The sequence below is a fragment of the Cygnus olor genome, assembly GCF_009769625.2.
Source record: "Cygnus olor isolate bCygOlo1 chromosome W unlocalized genomic scaffold, bCygOlo1.pri.v2 SUPER_W8, whole genome shotgun sequence".
Taxonomy (NCBI): domain Eukaryota; kingdom Metazoa; phylum Chordata; class Aves; order Anseriformes; family Anatidae; genus Cygnus; species Cygnus olor.
The window spans coordinates 176,476-197,909 of record NW_024429079.1 but is presented as its reverse complement, the minus strand read 5'-3'; the positions used below and the strand labels follow the sequence as shown (position 1 = coordinate 197,909).

The window sequence follows — 21,434 nt, the reverse complement described above, 5'->3', positions numbered from 1 at the left end:
ACACATCGCCACCCCCCCACCTTGCCTACCCTGCCTGTCCCTCCTGAAGAGCCTGTAACCATCTATTGCAACACACCAGCCACAGGACTCATCCCACCAGGTTTCGCTTATGCCAGTGATGTCGTAGCTGTGGGACTGGGCCAAGACGTCTAGCTCATCCATTTTATTCCTCATACTGCGTGCGTTTGTGTAGAAGCACTTCAAATGCGCCTCCCTATATGCAGCACCTTGTGGAGCAGACCAAAGGACCTCACTAGCACACAGTCCCTCTGATTCTAGCACACCATCCCTTAGCTCATCACCGGCGTGACTGGTTTTATCCCTTTCCCCCTTCGACTCTAGTTTAAAGTCCTATCTATCAGCCCCGCCAACTCCTGAGCAAAAACCCTTATCCCCCTCTGAGAGAGGCGCATCCCATCTGGTGCCAGCAGGCCCGGTGTCGCGTAGACCTTCCCATGATCGAAAAACCCAAAGTTCTGCCAGTTGCACCAGTCCCGAAGCCACGTGTTAATGTGATAAGTCTGCTTGTCAGCATTGATCCCCCCTATCGGAAGGACAGAGGCAAACACAACCTGTGCCCCCGATCCTTTAAGTAGTCGCCCCAAAGCCCTAAAGTCCCTTTTGATCGCTCTCGGACTTCTCGTTGCTACCTCATCATTACCAGCCTGAAAGTCCAGTAGCGTGTAGCAGTCGGTGGGCCGTATCAGGTGCGTGACTTTCTTAGCAAAGTCTCTCACCCGAGCCCCAGGGAGGCAACAGACTTCTCTGTGGGTTGGGTCTGGTCGGCATATTGGGCCTTCTGTCCCTTTCAGAAGGGAGCCCCCCATGACAATAACCCTTCTTTCTTTCTTGACAAGGATGATTTAGGATGATTTGGGTGAAGAGTTGAGTACTACAGTCATATACGTTTAGCATGTACTTCTTAAAGCACATTATCATATTCAAGTGGGTGAACTTTAATATTCATTTTACACATAATGAAGCAAAAGGTTTCACTCAGGCACTCTGGCCATCAAGATTCTGTTCTGCCACCAAAATGGGACATCCCACCAACACAGGACTCCCTCCTTCAGCAACCTCTCAGACCAAGCTTGTGGACCTTCATCCACAAAGTTTGTATAAGCGATAAACAAGAAGAAACTGCTCAATTCCCTTTTGCCCAAGGCTGGTGCTTATCAGTGACTCTAACAAATCTGACTGTTCTCCACAATTAGCAGTCCTGGCTATCAGAAGAGGTCCCACTTGACTGGAAGCTACCAAATGTGACACCCATCTACAAGAAGGGCCAGAAGGAGGCCCCTGGGAACTACAGGCCTGTCAGTCTGACTTCGGTGCCAGGGAAGCTCATGGAGCACATCATCTTTAGTGCCATCACATGGCACCTACAGGACAACCAGGGGATCAAGCCCCGTCAGCATGGGTTTAGGAAAGGCAGGTCCTGCTTGACTAACCTGCTGTCTTTATACGACAAGGTGACGCTCAGTGGATGAGGGAAAGGCTGTGGATGTGGTCTACCTAGACTTCAGTACGGCTTTTGATACCATTTCCCACAGCATTCTCCTGGAGAAACTGGCTGCTCATGATTTCGACGGCTATATTGTTCGTTGGGTTAAAAGCTGGCTGGGTGGCCGAGCCCAAAGAGTCATGGTGAATGGAGATAAATACAGTTGGAGGTTGGTCACTAGTGGTGTCCCCCAGGACTCAGTATTGGGGCCGGTTCTCTTCAATATCTTTTTCAATGATCTGGACAAGGGGATCTAGTGCACCCTCAGTAAGTTTCCAGACACCAAGCGAGGCACGAGTGTTGATCTGCTCGAGGGTAGGAAGGTTCTACAGAGAGATCTGGATAGGCTGGACCAATGGGCCGAGGCCAACTGTATGAGGTTCAACAAGGCCAAGTGCCGGGTCCTGCACTTGGGGCACAACAACCCCATGCAACTCTACAGGCTGGGGGAAGAGTGTCTGGAAAGATGCCTGTCGGAAAGGGACCTGGGGTATTGGTCAATAGCCAGCTGAATATGAGCCAGCAGTGTGCTCAAGTGGCCAAGAAGGCCAACAGCATGCTGGCTTGTATCAGAAAGAGCATGGCCAGCAGGACTAGGGAAGTGATTGTCCCCCTGTACTCTGGTCCCCCAGTGAGGCTGCACCTCAAGTACTGTGTTCATTTTTGGGCCCCTTGTGGTGCAATTGCCTAAAGTAACTAGGAAAATAAAACTAACATTCACATTTTAAAGAAAATGTACAGCACTGAAGAGGCTTTCAGGGTAGGGTGTAGCTGCATTACATGAGCGTTCCCTAGGCTTCCAACCTTAGATGCTATCACACTGGGGGAACCTGGTGTGCTGACTCTAAGGAACAGTACAGAGTGTAGAGCGGAGTGGAGACACCGCGGCTAGGCTCTGTGACAAGATGGGGACTCGATTGTTCCTGTGCACACCGAGACCGATAAGCCGCACTTTTTGCTACCCTGAGCCAATGACCTGTCATGTTTTGACAAATGCTGTACCCTAGTGTACTTTTGCTCATTATAATATCATTATAATACCAAAACACCTCCTTCCCAAAAGCTACCCGCCTCCAAGGTGCGACCACCCCTCACTGAGCATGCGCTCTGAATTTCTCGGAGCCTATTACTTTAAATGGAGACGGGAAAACTTTTCACCAATCATAAGATATGCTTGACTAGAGTCATTCAAGCTCCACCTAAAAGATAGAAAATAATATAATTGGCCTAAGAGAGAGGGGATGTGTTGTGGTTTAGCCCGGCTGGCAGTCAAACACCACACAGCCGTTCGCTCACCCTCCCCCCTCCCTCTCCGGGATGGGGGAGAGAAACGGGAAAGTGAAGTCTGTGAGTTGAGATAAAGACAGTTTATTAAGACAGGGAAAAGAATAACAACAATAATATAATAATAATAGTATTAATAGTAATAATGTGTACGAAATAAGTGATGCACAATGCAATTGCTCACCACCCGTTGACCGATGCCCAGCCTATCCCCCGAGCAGCCGGCCCCCCCCCCCCCCCCCCCGGCTAGCCACCCCTATATATTGTTCAGCATGACGTCAGATGGTATGGAATACCCTTTTGGCCAGTTTGGGTCAGCTGTCCTGGGTCTGTTCCCCTCCCAGCTCCTGCTGCATCCCTAGCCTGCTCGCTAGCAGGACAGAGAGAGGCTGAAAAGTCCTTGGCTTGGTGTAAGCACTGCTCTACAGCAATTAAAACATCAGCATGTTATCAGCGCTCTTCTCATTCTAATCCAAAACATAGCACCCTGCCAGCTACTAGGAGGAAAATTAACTCTGTCCTAATTGAAACCAGGACAGGATGTTAGGGAAGATACTATCATTAGGGAAGATACCACCATCAGGGGAGATACCATCACGAGGGGCTACACCATCCCGAGGACCTCCTGACTCCTGGGATCAGTCGACGGGCTGAGCCTCTCTTCCCCCCCATTGGGACACCTTTGGGTGAGATTTGAACACTTGGTTATACTGTGTGTCTCCGCGGAAACTTAGAAATCTCTATAGAGTCTTTGTGCCTTTTAACACGTTAATTTCCAGGCTGCGCACCTGTGTATTTCATGCATGCTAGCTTGCTTTTGCAGACAGTAAATTATCGCTGGCAATCCAAAGAACCTGTGTACCTGTTGCTGTAATAAATTGCACTTAACTGCATTGTTACTAGCCGTGATAGTTCTCATTGAATGCGACTAGAGTAAGGATGGTTATACATTACTGGTGAATCCGTGACCGTGGTAGTTCAGTGCTCTGAATCCAACCAGACCCATATCGGTTAATGCGTTATTGGTGAATCTGTGATTGTGATAGTTCAGTACCCTGAATCCAACCGGACCCGTAACAGTTAATCGGCTACACCCCTTAATGCGACACCCCTCACTACAAGAATCATAGAATCATAGAATATCCTGAGTTGGAAGGGACCCATAAGGATCATTTAGTCCAATTCCTGGCTCCACACAGGTCTACCCAAAAATTCAGACCATATGACTGAGGGCATAGTCCAAACACTTCTTAAACTCCGACAGGCTTGGTGCCCTGACTACTTCACTGGGGAGCCTGTTCCAGTGTACGATCACCCTCTTAGTGAAGAACCTTTTCCTGATATCCAGCCTGAACCTCCCCTGTCGCAGCTTGACTCCATTCCCTTGGGTCCTAAGAAGGACATCAAGGTACTAGAGCATGTCCAAAGAAGGACAACGAAGATGGTGAAAGGGTCTAGAGAACAAGTCTTATGAGAAGTGATTGAGGGAACTGGGGTTATTTAGCCTAGAGAAAAGGTGGCTCAGGGGAGACCTCCTTATCGCTCTCTACAATTACCTTAAAGGATACTATAGTGAGGTGAGGACACAGAACACAGACCCATATAAGCTACTAGGAGAAAAATTAGCTCAGTGCTAGCTGAAACCAGGACATGCTGTTTTGGATTTAGGATGAGAATAATGTTGATAACACGCTGAAATTTTAGTTGTTAGAGAGCAGTACTTACACTAAGCCAAGGACGTTTCAGCTTCTCACACCGCCCTGCGAGTGGGGAGGCTGGGGGTACACAAGAAGCTGGAGGGGACAGAACCAGGACAGATAACTCAAACTGGCCAAAGAGATATTCCATACCATACGATGTCATGCTGAACAATTAATACGGGGTGGCAGGTCAGGGTGTGGTGTGGGGCCTGCTGCTCAGGGAACGGCTGGGCATCGGTCAGAGGGTGGTGAGCAATTGCATTGTGCACCACTTGCTTTGTATGCATTATTCTTGTTGTTGTACTGGATTTAAGTGGCAAGGTTTTGGTAGTGGCGGGCTGTAGGGGTGGCCTCTGTGAAAAGAGTCCAGAATCTGCCCCGTGTCAGATAAGAGCCAGTTTCAGACGGCTCCAAAAAGGACCTGCTGCTGGCAAGAGCCGAGCCAATAAGTGATGTTGCTTGTGCCTCTGTGAGAACAGATTTAAGGGAAAAAACTGCTGTGCAACAGCAGCTGGGAGAGCAAGGAGTGAGAACCAGCCCTGCAGACACCAAGGTCAGTGCAGAAGGAGGGTAGGAGGTGCTCCGGGTGCCAAAGCTATAGTTCCCCTGCGGCCTGTGGAGAGGACCATGGTGGAACAGGTCGACCCCCTGCAGCCTATGGTGTACCACGGTGGAGCAGATTTCCACACTGCAGCCCATGGAGGAGCCCATGGTGGAGCAGGTGGATCTGGCCTGAAGGAGGTTGCAGCCTGTGGAGAGCCCCTGCCAGAGCTGATTCTGGGCTGCAACAGCAGCCCGGGGAGAGGAGCCCACACATTTGCAGGTGATCTGGCAGGAGTTGCTGCTCATGGGGGAACCATGTTGGAGCAGTGTGCTCCTGATGGATGAACCCCGTGGTACAGACCCATGTTTGAGCAGTTCTTGAAGAGCTGCTGCCTGTGGGAAGCCCACGCAGGATCAGTTTGGGAAAGGCTGTATCCAGTGGGAGGGACCCCACATTGGAGCAGGGGAGAGGGTGACTGTGAAGGAGTGGTAGAGACAAAGTGCTACAGACTGACTGCAGCCCCCATTCCCCCGTTCCCCTTCACCACTTGGGGGGAGGAGGTGGAAGAGGATGGATGGGGGGAAGGTGTTTTTAGTTTGTTGATCTCCCCGTCCTTATCTCAAGACTTGAGGCCTTTTCATCGTATTTTCTACCCCTTTCCCTTCAAGGAGGAGGCGTGAGAGAGCAGTTGTGGTGGAGCTTAACTGCCAAGCTGGGTAAAACCACTAGAAACAGATAAGCTTCATTGTCAACATTGCTCACTGATAGGATTTTTTTTCTTTCCAGCGTACTTTCTTCTCCCCCTCTTCTTCTGAGAAGGTGGAGTTAGAGAGTGTTTGTGGTGGAGTTTAAGCTGCCCAGCAGGGTAAAACCAGCACAACTATAAGCAGTAGTTCATATGTTCTTAGGAAAGACCAGGAAGCCTTTGAATCTTAAAATAGGTGGACCAATTTTACCTCCACTACTACTCCTTCACATGAGACCCTTACCAGGTCTCCTTCTCCTAAAGAATTCGTCAAAATGTGAGAATAGCTTAGAGGTCAGAACAAACAAGTTGGAAATCACAAGTCATTTCTCTACAACTTATTAAGATCTGAATAATCTTCCTCAAGCATGCACATTTTTATAGTAACCTACAGCAAAAACTAGGCAAGAGTTCCCAGAATGTCCTTCTATAATCATACATTCTTCAACCATAAAAAGTATTTGAACACAAACACGAATACAGACACGGATTTGTATTCAAACAGCCCAAAACTCCCTCACCAGTACTCACAGAAGGGAGGGCAGCCAATGACACTGGAAGATGGAAGCTGGCAACAACAAGGACCAGCAGGAGGAAGAATCTTTCCCCAAAGTCTGAGATGCCCTTACAGAACCGCTTCACCCCTCTGAGGACTTAAAAGGAAAGACCCGTTGGGGGGGGGGGGGGGGGTGAAACTGAGTAAGACAGACAGGTCTGCTCCCCATGTAACAACTAGTCCAAGTAAGAAAAGGTGACAGGTGATAGTAGCAGTAGACTCTCTTCTGAGAGGTACAGAGGCACTCATCTGCCGACCCGGTTCCGCTCTTAAGGGAAGTCTGCTGTTTACTGGGGGCTTGTATCAGGGATGTTACCAAGAGACTGCCAAGCCTTGTACAGCCTAAGGACTATTATCCACTGCTGCTGTTTCACGTGGGCACCAATGATGCAGCCAGGAACAGCCTGAGGAGTGTCAAGAGGGATTACAGAGCCCTGGGAGCAGCAGTAAAGGACTTGGGAGTGCAGGTAGTTTTTTCATCAGTCCTGCTGGTTAAAAGGGAGGGGATTGAAAGGGCCAGTTGAATCTGGCAAATCAGCAGATGGTTTCAGGACTGGTGCCACAGACGGGGGTTCAGCTACTTAGATTATGGGGCTTGCTTTAAGAAACCTGGTTTACTGGGAGCTGAGATGGGGTCCACCTATCAGAGAAGGGGAAGAGCATCTTTGGTCATAGTCTTGCCAAGCTGGTGAAGAGGGCTTTAAACTACAGTTGCAGTGGGTGGGGAACATCAATCCATCCCACTCCTCCCAGTTTGATGCCAGTGTCAGTGACAGATGTCCAAAGCCTGGAAAAGGGTCATGGGTCAGCAGGAGAGCACCTGAAGAGCAGCACAAAGGAATTCCAGCCCCTCCAGCCAGTAAGTTAGCTTCATCAGGGGCCCAACTCAAATATCTCGATGCTAACGCAAGTAGCATGGGGGAAAAAGAGGAGTTAAAGATGTATGCATGCCTGCAAGGCTATGACCTCATTGGCATTAAGGAGATGTGGAGGGACGGCTCCCATGACTGGAGTGTTGGAATGGAAGGATACAGGCTCTTTAGGAAGGACAGGTGGGGGAGATGAAGAGGGGACATCACCCTCTATGTCAGTGAGCAGCTACAGTGCATGGGATGGATGAGGAGCTGACAGAGCTTATGTGTCAGGATTAAAGAGAGGGCAGGGACAGGTGACATTATAGAGGGAGTCTGCTACAGGCCACCTGAAGACCAAGAAGACCAAGCAGATGAGGCCCTCTATAGATGGATATAAGCAGCTTCACATTCGCAAGCCCTGGTTCTTGTGGGGTGTGCTGGGTCTGGCTGGGATGAAGTTAACTTTCCATGCAGAAACCCATACAGTGCTGTGCTCTGCACTTGTAGCTAGAACAGCACTGGTATCACACCAGTGTTTTGTCTATTGCTGAGCAATACTGGCACCACATCAGGACTCCCTCCAACCCCCCGAGAGCCAGCAGGCTGGAGGTGGGCAAGAGATGGGGAGGGGACAACACCAGGGCAGCTGACCTAAACCGACCAAAGGGATATTCCATACCATACGATGTCACACTCAGCAATAAAAGGTGGAAAAGGGAAGAAGAGGGGAGGGGTGGACTCTCGTTATGAAAATGTCTGTCCTCCCAAACAACCGCTACACGCATTGAGGCCCTGCTTCCTGGGACGTGGCTGAACATCGCTTGTTGATGGGAAGTAGAGAGCAATTTCTTTTTTCTCTCTCTCTGTGCTTCCGCGCAGCCTTTGCCTGTTTTGTGGTGTGGTTTTTTTTCCCCTTTTCCTTTTCTCTTCAATTAAATTATCCTTATCTCAACCCGTGAGTTGTTTTTTTTTTCTTTCCAGCATACTGTCTTCTTTCCCTCTTCTTCTAAGGAGGGGGAGTGAGAGAGCGGTTGTGGTGGAGTTCAGCTGCCCAACAAGGTAAAAACCACCACATGGGGGACTTCAAGAACCATGATATCTGTTTGAGGGACAGCACAGCAGGACATAGGCAATCCAGGAGGTTCCTGGAATGCATTGATGACAACATCCTTGTTGCCAACAAGGAGAGGTGCTATGCTGGACCTCATTCTCATCAACAAGGAGGGGCTGGTAGGGAACGTGAAGTGCAAGGGCAGCCTTGGCTGCAGTGATCATGAAATGGTGCAGTTTAGGATCCTGAGGGAAGCAAGGAGGGAGCACAGCAAGCTTGCTACCCTGGAATTTGGAAGAGCAGACTTAGGCCTCTTCAGGGATCTGCTTGGTAGAGTCACATGGGACAAAGCCCTGGAGGGGAGAAGGGCACAAGAAAGCCGGTTAATATTCAAGGATCACCTCCTCCAAGCTCAGGAGCGATGCATCCCAACAAAGAGGAAGTCAGGCAAGAACACCACGAGCCCAGAAAGCCAACCGTATCCTGGGCTGCATCAAAAGAAGCATGGCTAGCAGGTCAGAGGAGATGATTCTCCCCCTCTACTCCGCTCCTGTGAGACCCCACCTGGACCACTGCATCCAGCTCTGGGGTGCCCAAATATAAGAAGGACATGGACATATTAGAACAAGTTCAGGGGAGGGCCACAAAGATGATCAGAGGGCTGGAACACCTCTCCTATGAAGACAGGCTGAAGGAGTTGGGGTTGTTCAGCCTGGAGAAGAGAAGACTCTGGGGAAACCTTATAGTGGCCTTCCAGTACCTAAAGGGGGCCTAGAAGAAAGCTGGAAAGGGACTCTTTGTCGGGGAGTGTAGTGATAGGACAAGGAGTAACGGCTTGAAACTAAAAGAGGGTAGGTTTAGATTAGATATAAGGAAGAAATTCTTTACTCTGAGGGTGGTGAGGCACTGGAACAGGTTGCCCAGAGAAATTGTGGGTGTCCCATCTCTGGAAGTGTTTAAGGCCAGGTTGGATGGGGCTTTTAGCAACCTGGTCTAGTGGAAGGTGTCCCTGCCCATGACAGGGAGGTTGAAATTAGGTGATCTTTAAAATCTCTTCCAATCTAAACCATTCTATGATTCTATATCCTCCTCTATAATAACCTCCACTGGTGGAAACATACCAAAACTTCATGATTAAGAATTTAACCTAGGATTGCCAACATACATAACTTAAATTAGCGAAGCAAGCTTTAAGAATAAATACAAAACATACCCCCATACCAAAAAGAGAAATCTAAAAACAGGGCTACAGATTTTTCTAAAAATAAAGTAGACTGAACACTAAGCAGTGCAAGTATGTAGTTTCTTAAAACTGTAAATGAAGTCTGATAATAAACCATTTCAAATAGCATCAAAACCAAGTGCAAAGAAGTCACCTCACACTTTCGAAAAATTTCAGACCTTTTGGCTCAAGCAACAGTGACATCTAGATATAAAAACTGGAAGAGATTAGAATGATTACCAACAAAAACAGAAGCAGAACAATTCTTCCTTTACTCTATTGTATGGTGCATAATCGCTTTGCACCAATTACTACTGTTGGAGGGGTGGTGAGGAAGAAAAGATAAGGCCATTTTAGCCTTAACTATTTTCAAAATGAAGTATATTTATTTTAACACTTACACATAGATCAGAATTTCAAAGGCACCTACATGTGTAACTTTTTCTATCAACAGGCCTTTCCAGAAAGCAATCTGTGATAATATTTTAGAATCTGAGGTTATACATCTCAAATATGATATTAGCTACCCCAACAAAGAGATTATTAGCTGCTTAGCCACATTCTTCTACTCCAACTAAGTTGTTAGGCACTGATACCTCAGATAGAGGACTGTAAACAGAAATATTTCATGAAGCATATTCTTTAACATGCCATCTGTTTTAATGCTGGTGGTAGAGGGAAACAACAGTAATAATTCTAACAGAAAAACAAGTTTTGATGCACAAATATACCAGATTTCAAAAGCTTTTTAAAAAAACAGATCAACAGATCAGCTGCATACCTTTCTCTGTCTCCAACTAAAGAAGGCTGACATAACTATAGACCTATAGGACATTGTGTGCCAGATTGACAGCTAGGCAACTACATGTGAATGGAGAGACACTGCTATATAGAATAACCATGAGAAGATTCTAAATATTGCCAAACATATAGTAAATAAGCTCCAAAAAGGGCAGCCTTAATATCAAGCCAACTAAATAGTGTGGTTTCTTCCTCTCTTACGTGATCAGTCTCACTATATTAGAATACCAGTAAGATGTAGGAAACTTCCAATACATCCACTGATTTTCAGGAAATGTTTTCTGGATTTTTGTTTGTTTTCAAACAAAGCAAACTAACAGAACATTGTCGGGCTAATTTAACATCAGCGTTAAAGTTCTGAAGTCAATGATTCTCTGCTATATTCATCCTATAGTCAGAATATAACAGCACGGGTACTAATATTCATAGAGGGAGGCAGAAGCTACGTGTAAATAAAATATTTAGTACTATGCTACTACAACATTAGAAGTTGCCCAGTTAAAAAACAAAAGTAACAGAGGCGTACAACTCAATGGTGACTTAATCATTTTCCATGTACCTAACCGAAATGAAACATTTTATTGAGTGTACTCACTAATTACAAAAACCTTAATAAAACATTCTCATCTCTCAAATACAAGTACATACCTCCCCACTCAGCATTTAAATGAACACACACTTCAAGGAAAAAAATATACTCAATTTCTAGATGAGAAATTTTCATATGCTTTCACTGTAATAAAAAAAATGCTGAAGCAGCTTACCACCTCTGTTGATGTTTCTGCATGTTCAGAAGCAACATGTTCTTGAAGAGATGTTTCTGTATAACCCATCTTTCCACAATAAGGACAAGTAAAAGACTGTGGCTGTTCTACAGAGAAAGCTTCTCCACCATAATACAAATCTGGAAAAAGATGATGTTTTAAGAGGAGTTATTATTAAGCAGCATAGCCCATTCTTTTTTTCATATAATTCTTTATATATTCCTATGCGCATGTAATAACTGTCAAATTCATTCATTGTTTAATCAAAATAAATATTTTAATTCTGCACAAAGTGCAGATGCTGATATTGTATAGTTGTTCAATGACTCAACTGACAAAAGAATAGACAGACTACACATCATTTTCACTAATAAACAATTTAAGTTTCTAATATTCAGGAAGAGTGTTGTGGTTTAACCTAGCAGGCAGCTAAACACCTCTCAGCCGTTCGCTCATCCTTTCCCCCTCCCTCTCCGGGATGGGGGAGAGAAACGGGAAAAAAAAAAAAGTAAAAGCTTGTGGGTTGAGATAAAGACAGTTTATTAGGACAGAAAAGAAAGGAAAATGATAATAATAATGATAAAAGTAATCATAACAATGTGTACAAAACAAGTGATGCGATGCACAATGCAATTGCTCACTACCCGCTGACCGATGCCCATCCTATCCCCGAGCAGCCGGCCCCCCCCTCCACCCCAGCTAGCCACCCCTATATATTGTTCAGCATGACGTCAGATGGTATGGAATACCCCTTTGGCCAGTTTGGGTCAGCTGTCCTGGGTCTGTTCCCTCCCAGCTCCTGCTGCACCCCTAGCCTGCCCGCTGGCAGGACAGAGCGAGAAGCTGAAAAGTCCTTGGCTTGGTGTAAGCACTGCTCTACAACAATTAAAACATCAGCATGTTATCAGCGCTCTTCTCATCCTAATCCAAAACACAGCACCATATCAGCTACTAGGAGGAAAATTAACTATATCCTAGCCAAAACCATGACAATATCCACCCCTTATTCCATACCATTTACGTCATGCTTGGGTCCCACACTTTCCAATACATCCCAATTAATCACCACTTTTCATATCACAGAATCACAGAATGGTTGAGGTTGGAAGGGACCTCTGAAGATCATCTAGTCCAACCCTCCTGCCAAGCAGGATCACCTAGAGCACATTGCGCAGGATGGCATCCAAGCAGGTTTTGAATATCTCCAGAGGAGACTCCGCAACCTCTCTGGGCAACCTGTTCCAGTGCTCAGTCATCCTCACAGTAAAGAAACGCCTGGGGACCCCTGGGGGACACCACTAGTTACAGGCCTCCAACTAGACCCTGCACCACTAAGCCCAACCCTCTGAGATCTGCCATTCAGCCAATTGACAATCTACCTCACCGTCCACTCATCTAGGCCACACTTCCCGAGCTTTTCTATGAGAATGTTATGGGAGACAGTGTCAAACGCCTTGTTGAAGTCAAGGTCGACCACATCCACCCCTCTCCTCTCATCTACCCAGCTGGTCATCCCATCACAGAAGGCTATCGGATTGGTTAAGCATGATTTCCCCTCGGTGAATCATTGCTGACTACTCCTGATCACCTCCTTATCCTCCACATGCTTGCAGATGACCTCCAGGATGAGCTGCTCCATCACGTTTCCAGGGATGGAGGTGAGGCTGACTGGCCTGTAGTTGCCTGGGTCCTCCTTCTTGCCCTTTTTGAAGACTGATGTGACATTATGTTGTGGTTTAGCCCGGCTGGCAGCCAAACACCACACAGCCGTTCGCTCACCCTCCCCCCTCCCTCTCCGGGATGGGGGAGAGAAACGGGAAAGTGAAGCCTGTGAGTTGAGATAAAGACAGTTTATTAAGACAGGAAAAATAATAACAATAATAATAATAATAACAATAATAATAGTATTAATAATAATAATGTGTACAAAATAAGTGATGCACAATGCAATTGCTCACCACCCGCTGACCGATGTCCAGCCTATCCCCGAGCAGCCGGCCCCCCCTCCACCCCAGCTAGCCACCCCTATATATTGTTCAGCATGACGTCAGATGGTATGGAATACCCCTTTGGCCAGTTTGGGTCAGCTGTCCTGGGTCTGTTCCCTCCCAGCTCCTGCTGCATCCCTAGCCTGCTCGCTAGCAGGACAGAGCGAGAAGCTGAAAAGTCCTTGGCTTGGTGTAAGCACTGCTCTGCAACAATTAAAACATCAGCATGTTATCAGCGCTCTTCTCATCCTAATCCAAAACATAGCACCCTACCAGCTACTAGGAGGAAAATTAACTCTGTCCTAACTGAAACCAGGACACATTAGCTTTCTTCCAGTCCTCAGGCACCTCTCCTGTTCTCCACGACCTTTCAAAGATCATGGAGAGTGGCCTAGCAATAACACTGGCCAGCTCCCTCAGCACCTGTGGGTAAATTCCATTGGGGCCCATGGATTTGTGGATGTCAAGTTTGCTTAGATGATCTTTGATCCGATCCTCTTCGACCAAGGGAAAAACCTCCTTTCTCTGGACTTCCTCACTTGTCGCCAGGGTCTGAGATTCCTGAGGGCTAGTCTTAGCAGTAAAGACTGAAGCAAAAAAGGCATTCAGCATCTCTGCTGTTTCTGTATCCTTTGGCACCATGGCACCCGCCACACTCAGCAGCAGGCCAACATTTTCCCTAGTATATGTATAGATAAAAGGTCTACTGGACTTTGTTTAGACCATGACTGACTTTGGGCTCCAACTGTCACACCAATCTTTGTTGAGATGGTCTGTGATATTGGATCATCACACACTGAAACCCGTTCTGGTTCCATCATAAAGCTGTGCTCGTCCAATTCTATCAAAATTCATTCATCATTATCTGCATAACTCTTACTGTGATACCATTCATATCAAATATAGCAGTCACAGTAGTGATGACATACAGTATTATACAGTAATTAACATACCAAAGAGGCTTTAACTGCTTGGCTTACTTGATTGCAGCACGTTTCACAATCATGAATAACCTGTGCAATAGTGTCCATGGTCAGGTCCACCCCTCGATCACGAGCCCATCTGCATGTTGCATCTCCGCCTAGATGGCCTGAGGTGTCATGGGCCCATCAAGCTATAAATTATTCACCCTTATGTTGCCAGTCCAGGTCCACCTGAGCCACCTCAATCTTAGCAGCCTGATCCACCTGCTGGTTGTTCTGATGTTCTTCAGTGGCCCCATTCTTGGGCACTTGAGCATCTACATGGTGTACTTCTACAACCAGGTTCTCTACCCGGGCAGCAATATCTTGCCACAGTGCAGCAGCCCAGACGGGTTTGCCTCTGTGCTGCCAGTTGTTCTGCTTCCATTTCTGTAACCACCCCCACAGGGCATTTGCTACCATCCATGAATCAGTACAGAGACAGAGAACTGGCCACTTTTCTCGTTGTCCTGGTTTCAGTTAGGACAGAGTTAATTTTCCTCCTAGTAGCTGGCAGGGTGCTATGTTTTGGATTAGGATGAGAAGAGCGCTGATAACATGCTGATGTTTTAATTGTTGCAGAGCAGTGCTTACACCAAGCCAAGGACTTTTCAGCTTCTCGCTCTGTCCTGCCAGCGAGCAGGCTAGGGATGCAGCAGGAGCTGGGAGGGGACAGACCCAGGACAGCTGACCCAAACTGGCCAAAGGGGTATTCCATACCATCTGACGTCATGCTGAACAATATATAGGGGTGGCTAGCCGGGGTGGAGGGGGGGGCCGGCTGCTCGGGGATAGGCTGGGCATCGGTCAACGGGTGGTGAGCAATTGCATTGTGCATCACTTGTTTCGTACACATTATTATTATTAATACTATTATTATTATTATTATTGTTATTATTATTTTCCTGTCTTAATAAACTGTCTTTATCTCAACTCACAGGCTTCACTTTCCCATTTCTCTCCCCCATCCCAGAGAGGGAGGGGGGAGGGTGAGCGAACGGCTGTGTGGTGTTTAGCTGCTGGCCGGGCTAAACCACAACAGTCCTTTTGGCGCCCAACGTGGGGCACGAAGGGTTGAGATATCAACAGATTTGACCAGAGTGTGTTAAACTAAAATTGGTACAAGTATTGGACCTGCTTAATAGTTGCTAGTCACAATGTTGATCGCCTTAATCTCAAGTCTGCTGTGCCTGTTTCCCAAATTGAGTTTTATAGCACGTTACTTACTGTATGTGCTCCCTGTCGCGCTGTTTATCCTTTCCGGGCCCTGGTTTAAGATTGTTATGGTACTGTGTGGTGTAACGATGGCTTATGAAATGATGAGATTTCTGGTCATGACTCTAACCTGGTATTTGTACTCAGCACTGTCGTCGACTCTATACTTCGGAAACCATATCTCAGAAACTATTAGCAATTACACCTATTGCCTTTTTTCATCAGGGAGTCAATCTGTGGAGGGGACAGGGGAAGACCCGAAGGGTCGACCTCGAGTTTCCCCAGGATCTTTCTGCCAGAAAAGCAGCTGGTTGTTTTGATGATCTTCAGTGGCCCCAAGATTCCTGGGCGACTAGGGTTTCCTACTGAGCCTGCTGAGTAATTAGTGCAACCCACTTACTCCATGTAGCATGAGTTGCATGATGTGTAAAGGGGGACCTTCCTTTGAACATCCAGCCCTGTACCACCCAGTCGGGGTGCCAGGAGCTGTGCTTCACTACTGACCACTTCCGAAGCAGATTTAACTCCTTCATATGCTGCCAATATCTCTTTTTCGGTTGGACTGTAGCAGGCCTCAGATCCTCTGTATCCCCGACTCGAAAACCCGAAGGGTAGACCTCGAGTTTCCCCAGGCTCTTTCTGCCAGAGGCTCCAGGTGGGGCCATTCTCCCCGGCTGCGGTGTAGAGCACATTCTTTACCTATTGTCCTGCTTGGACTGGCCCAAGGGCTACTGCATGAACCATCTCCCATTTAATATGTTCAAAGGCTTGCCGTTGCTCGGGGCCCCATTGGAAAATCATTCTTCTTACCTGACAGAGCGGGCTTACAATCAGACTGTAATTTGGAATGTGCATTCTCCAAAACCCCACGACACCTAGGAAAGTTTGCGTTTCTTTTTTGTTATTTGGTGGAGACATAGCTGTTATTTTGTTGATCACATCCATTGGGATTTGATGACGTCCATCTTGCCGTTTTATTCCTAAACACTGGATCTCTCGTGCAGGTCCTTTAACTTTATTTTGTTTTATGGCAAAACCGGCCTTCAGAAGGATTTGGACTATTTTCTTCCCTTTCTCAAAAAATTCCTCTGCTGTGTCCCCTCACACGATGAAGTCATTAATGTACTGCAGGTGTTCAGGAGCTTCCCCCTGTTCCAGCGCAGACTGGATCAGTCCATGGCAAATGGTAGGGCTGTGTTTCCACCCCTGGGGCAGCCGATTCCAAGTATATTGGACTCCCCTCCAAGTGAAAGCAAACCTTGGCCTGCACTCTGCTGCTAGAGGGATGGAGAAAAATGCATTAGCAATATCAATTGTGGCATACCACTTGGCTGCCTTCGATTCCAGTTCATACTGGAGTTCTAGCATGTCCGGCACTGCAGCACTCAGTGGCGGCGTGACTTCGTTCAGGCCACGATAGTCCACTGTTAGTCTCCACTCACCATTAGACTTTCGCACTGGCCATATGGGACTATTAAAAGGTGAATGAGTCTTGCTGATCACTCCTTGGCTCTCCAGTTGACAGATTAGCTTATGGATGGGAATCAGGGAGTCTCGGTTGGTGCGATATTGCCGCCGGTGCACAGTTGTGGTAGCGATTGGCACTTGCTGTTCTTCGACCCTCAGCAACCCCACAACAGAAGGGTCCTCTGAGAGACCGGGCAAGGTAGACAACTGTTTAATGTCCTCTGTCTCTAAGGCAGCTATGCCAAAAGCCCACCGGAACCCTTTTGCGTCCTTGAAATATCCTCTTCTGAGATAGTCTATGCCAAGGATGCAAGGAGCATCCGGGCCAGTCACAATACGGTGCTTTTGCCACTCATTTCCGGTTAGACTCATTTCAGCCTCCAATACAGTTAACTGCTGGGATCCCCCCGTCACCCCATAAATACAAATGTGTTCTGTGCCTTTATAGCTTGATGACATTAGAGTACACTGTGCACCGGTGTCTACTAAAGCCTTATACTTTTGTGCGTCTGACGTGCCAGGCCATCGAATCCACACAGTCCAATAAACTCGATTGTCCCTTTCCTCCCCCTGGCTGGAGGCAGGGTCCCTCTAGTCCTGGTCAGAATCTTCATTTCTGTGTCTGGAGGACTGCCTGCTGGAAGTTGGAGCAGCAAGCTACTCAGAGAACCCCTTTTTCCCGATTGCTTTTCCCTGCAACTCACGTACCCGTGCCGCTAGGGTCGAGGTAGATTTTCCATCCCATTTTCTCATGGCCTCTCCATGGTCACGTAGGTAAAACCACAGGGTGCCACGGGGTGTGTACCCACTGTATCCTCTTCCTTGCACAGACGGACGCTTACCCCTGATAGGTGGGGAGGAAAATTAACTCTCTTTAAGCTGGTAGAACTCTTCAGAAAGTTTCTCCACAGCTGAGACGCAGGCCTGTAGGGAAGAGGAGTGACTTTCTTCGTACTGCCGGAGTTGTTTAGTTAATTCATCCACTGTGGTTTCCTCATGTTCTTTCCAGGCCATTACTGCCAATGAGCTGGCATATGATGATGGTGCACTCTGTAGAAACTTCCACCACATGGGTCGTGTACACTTGACTTCATCTGGATCTGTGGATATTTGTTCGTTGTCTAGGTCCCTATAAATCACCTCCCGTACGGCTAATTCCCTCAGGTACTGGATTCCCTTCTCCATAGTGGTCCACTTGCCTGGTAGACATACAAGTTCTTCCTTGAAGGGATACCTTGAAGATGCACTGTGCTCTCAGCCTTACTCACAACAAATCTCGTTTAAATATTGTGATTTTAAATGACTCAGTGACACCAGCACTCCATATGTTGATATTGGTGCTGTAGCTGAACTGGTGTTTAACAATAAGGGGGAAATTTTAGTGAAGCAAAATGAGTGAGATGTTATGTACCAGTTTCAATACTTTAGCACTTCTCAAATACTGAAGCAGCAGCTTCCCTTAAGCTGCTAACTTAGCAATTAACATGAGCCAAACCCATCATGAAAATTAAAAAAATCATGCTAAATTCTTACTAAAATCATAGAATCATTAAGGTTGGAAAAGACCTCCAAGATCATCTAGTCCAACCATCCCCCTACCACCAAAATTACCCACTAAACCATATGTCCCTAAGTACCACATCTACACTTTCCTTAAACACCCCCAGGGATGGTGACTCCACCACCTCCCTGGGCAACCTATTTCAATGCCTAACCACTCTTTCTAGAAGAAATTTCTCCTACTTTCCAACCTGGACTTGTAGAAGCCCTTCCTGTTGTCCTTGACATCCCTAGCCAGATTCAATTCCATTTGGACTTTAGCTGTTCTAACTTTCTTCCTGGGTGCTTGGACAGTTTCTCCGTATTCCTCCCAGGTTACCTGCCCTTGCTTCCACTCTCTGCATGCCTCCCTTTTATGTTTGAGCTTTGCCAGGAGCCCCTTGTTCATCCACGCAGGCCTCCCAGCATTTTTTCCTGACTTCCTCTTTATTGAGATGCACAGCTTGGAAGAGGTGACCCTTGAATATTAACTATTTTTCTTGAGCCCCTCTTCCCTCCAGGGCCTTATCCCACAGGACTCTTCCAAGCACCTCTTTGAAGAGGCCACAGTCTGCTCTCCTGAAGTCCAGGGCTGTGAGCTTGCTTTTTACCCTGCTCCCTCCCCTCAGGATCCTGAACTACACCATCTCACGGTCACTGCAGCCAAGGCTGCCCTTGACCTTCGCATTCTGAACAAGACCTTCCTTGTTGGTGAGAATGAGGTCCAGCAGAGCCCCGCTCCTTGATGGTTGCTCTATCACTTGGAGGAGGAAGTTATCATCAACACATTCCAGGAACCTCCTGGATTGCTTATGCCCTGCTGCGTTGTCCCTCTAACAGATATCGGGGTTGTTGAAGTCCCCCATGAGGACCAGGGCCTGTGAACGTGAGGCTGCTTCTATTTGTCTGTGGAGGGCCTCATCCGCTTGCTCTTCGTGGTCAGGCGGTCTATAGCAGACACCCACTACAATGTCACCCTTACCTGTCCTCTCTTTTAATCCTTACCCATAAACTCTCACTTGGCTCATCATCCATCCCCAGGCAGAGCTCCGTACACTCCAGCTGGTCATTGACATAGAGGGCGACACCCCCTCCTCCTCTCAACAGCCTGTCCTTCCTAAAGAGCCTGTATCTTTACATTGCAATACTCCAGTCATGGAAGCCATTCCACCAAATCTCCATGATCCCAATAGGAGCGCAGCCCTGCAACCATACACACGTCTCTAACTCATCTTGCTTATTCCCCATACTGCATGCGTTAGTGTCCAGACACTTTGGAGGGGCACCCCAGCATGTTGGGTTCCTAGAAAGCATTTGGGGGATTTTGCTATAATGTTGCCTTGTAGGCATTACCTTGCTAACCTGCAAGCGCTGGAGGTGACCCTGCTTAATCCCCATTTAGTTGATTTTGTGATCCCTCCTTGTCACATCACCCAATGCCCTTTTTTCAGCAACCCTGTCAGTCACTCTTTCAGTGTATTGCTCGTTACCCTGTCCTTCCCCCGTCACTCCTAGTTTAAAGCCCTCCTTATGAGGTCAGCGATCCTATTGGCAAAAATAGATGCCCCGCATCCATATGGCAAATAGGATGCCCCGCTTAGAGAGGTGCATTCCATCTATCCGAAGCAGAAGATGATTGTCAGACAGGGTCCCATAGTCTTAGAACCCAGAGCCCTGGATACCGACACTAGCTCCACAGCCAATTATTGACCTGTCTTATCAGTGCTCTCCTTCTCACATATTTTCCACTCACCATCAGGATTGAGGAGACCACCACCTAGGCCCCCATGCCCTTGACTACTTCCCCCAGAGCTCTGTAGTCCCTTTTGATACTGTCCAGGTTTCCCCTTGCAGTATCATTTGCACCCACGTGGAGTAAGAGCAGGGGGTAGTAGTCAGAGGGCCGAACCAGCTTCGGCAGCACCTCCACAACATCCCAGATCCAAGCCCATGGCAGGTAGTGTAATGGGTAAAGTCTTGTTTGTTCATTAAATGTTGCTGATGGGGGGTTTCAACGGTTGACTGCTTATATCCCCAATATCCTGTTGAAGGAAAAAAACAAGTATGGGAACTTCCTGTTAACAATTGCAGTAGAAACCAGCTCCAAAAAAAAAAAAAAAAAAAAAGGGCACAATGGCATCCCCCCCCCGCGTGGGAACACACATATCAGCAGCAAAGTCACGACCCCAACACAGAGGAAGACGACGATCTTCATCCTCACGACCACCAGAGGACTGACGAAGACCCCCTAGCAACAGGCCTTGCAGTGTAAGAAGACACCAGGATGTGCCACTAAAAACCCGGAACCACAAGACTATAAATCGAGACTCTGGTGGGCTTAGGGGTGTGTGCCGTTGGCGGAGCAGGAGACTCCCCGGCCGCCCAGCGCTGTTTTATTTATCGCTGCTTGCTGAATTGATCGAATAAATTAAAATTCGATCTACCCTACCCACGATGTGTTGGGAATGATTTCTACCAAAACTAATTTATAACAAATTGGTGCCGTGACTCGGATAGTGGTAGCTTGGCTGAATCCCTCCCAGGGGAGGTGCGCCCCGCTGATTTTGCGGTCCCTGTCTGGAGGTCCCCAAGCCAACGCACCCCTACCGACGAACCTAAAGTTCCAGCGATAAGTAAATAAACAACCGGTAACCCCTTAATCTTTGTGCACGAAGCTCCGAACGAAGACTCAGGAGTGAGTAAGTATAGGCCGGTTATCCGTTCGGTTGGGGTTGGGAAGCCCAGAGTGTGCCTGTGTGAGACGTCCAATCGAGGACGAAGTGAGTGCGGACTCCCTGGTAGTGCGGTTCCCACCTCCCGCGAGGGACTGGGCCACGAACGGGAGGCGAAGACTGTGTGTGTGTGTGAAGGCACTCTGGAAGATGGGACAGAAGAAGAGCAAGTCTTCTGGTCCCATGGGTGGGTCGGAACCCAAGGCTAGGTTGCCCCCGATACCACCGGAAAGCCCGTTAGCGTTAATGATTAAACATTGGAACAATTACCCCTCTAGGCGGGGTAAGGATAAAGTTAAGATGATACATTATTGTATGGAAGTCTGGGGTGGGAAGCAAATTAGGAGAGACCCCTTAAATTGGCCAGTATTTGGATCCCTTGAGGATTGGATCTGTCAGGCTCTAAACATTTATGTGAATTCGAAGGAGCCTTTCAGCCTAGAGGAGAGTGAGTATGCACACCTATGGATAGGATCTGAGACCCGAGCCAACTTATACCCATTAAG

At 47.5% G+C, this 21,434-nt stretch overlaps 1 long non-coding RNA gene across 1 annotated transcript; it reads left to right on the top strand.

Moving 5' to 3' along the window:
- Positions 1 to 406: 406 nt before the first annotated feature.
- LOC121063047 lies at positions 407 to 20,298 on the top strand. The gene is made up of 4 exons (XR_005815801.1): positions 407 to 438; positions 2,264 to 2,269; positions 4,939 to 4,942; positions 20,158 to 20,298. It is a non-coding gene; the product is annotated as an uncharacterized LOC121063047 (long non-coding RNA).
- The last annotated feature ends 1,136 nt before the right edge of the window (positions 20,299 to 21,434 follow it).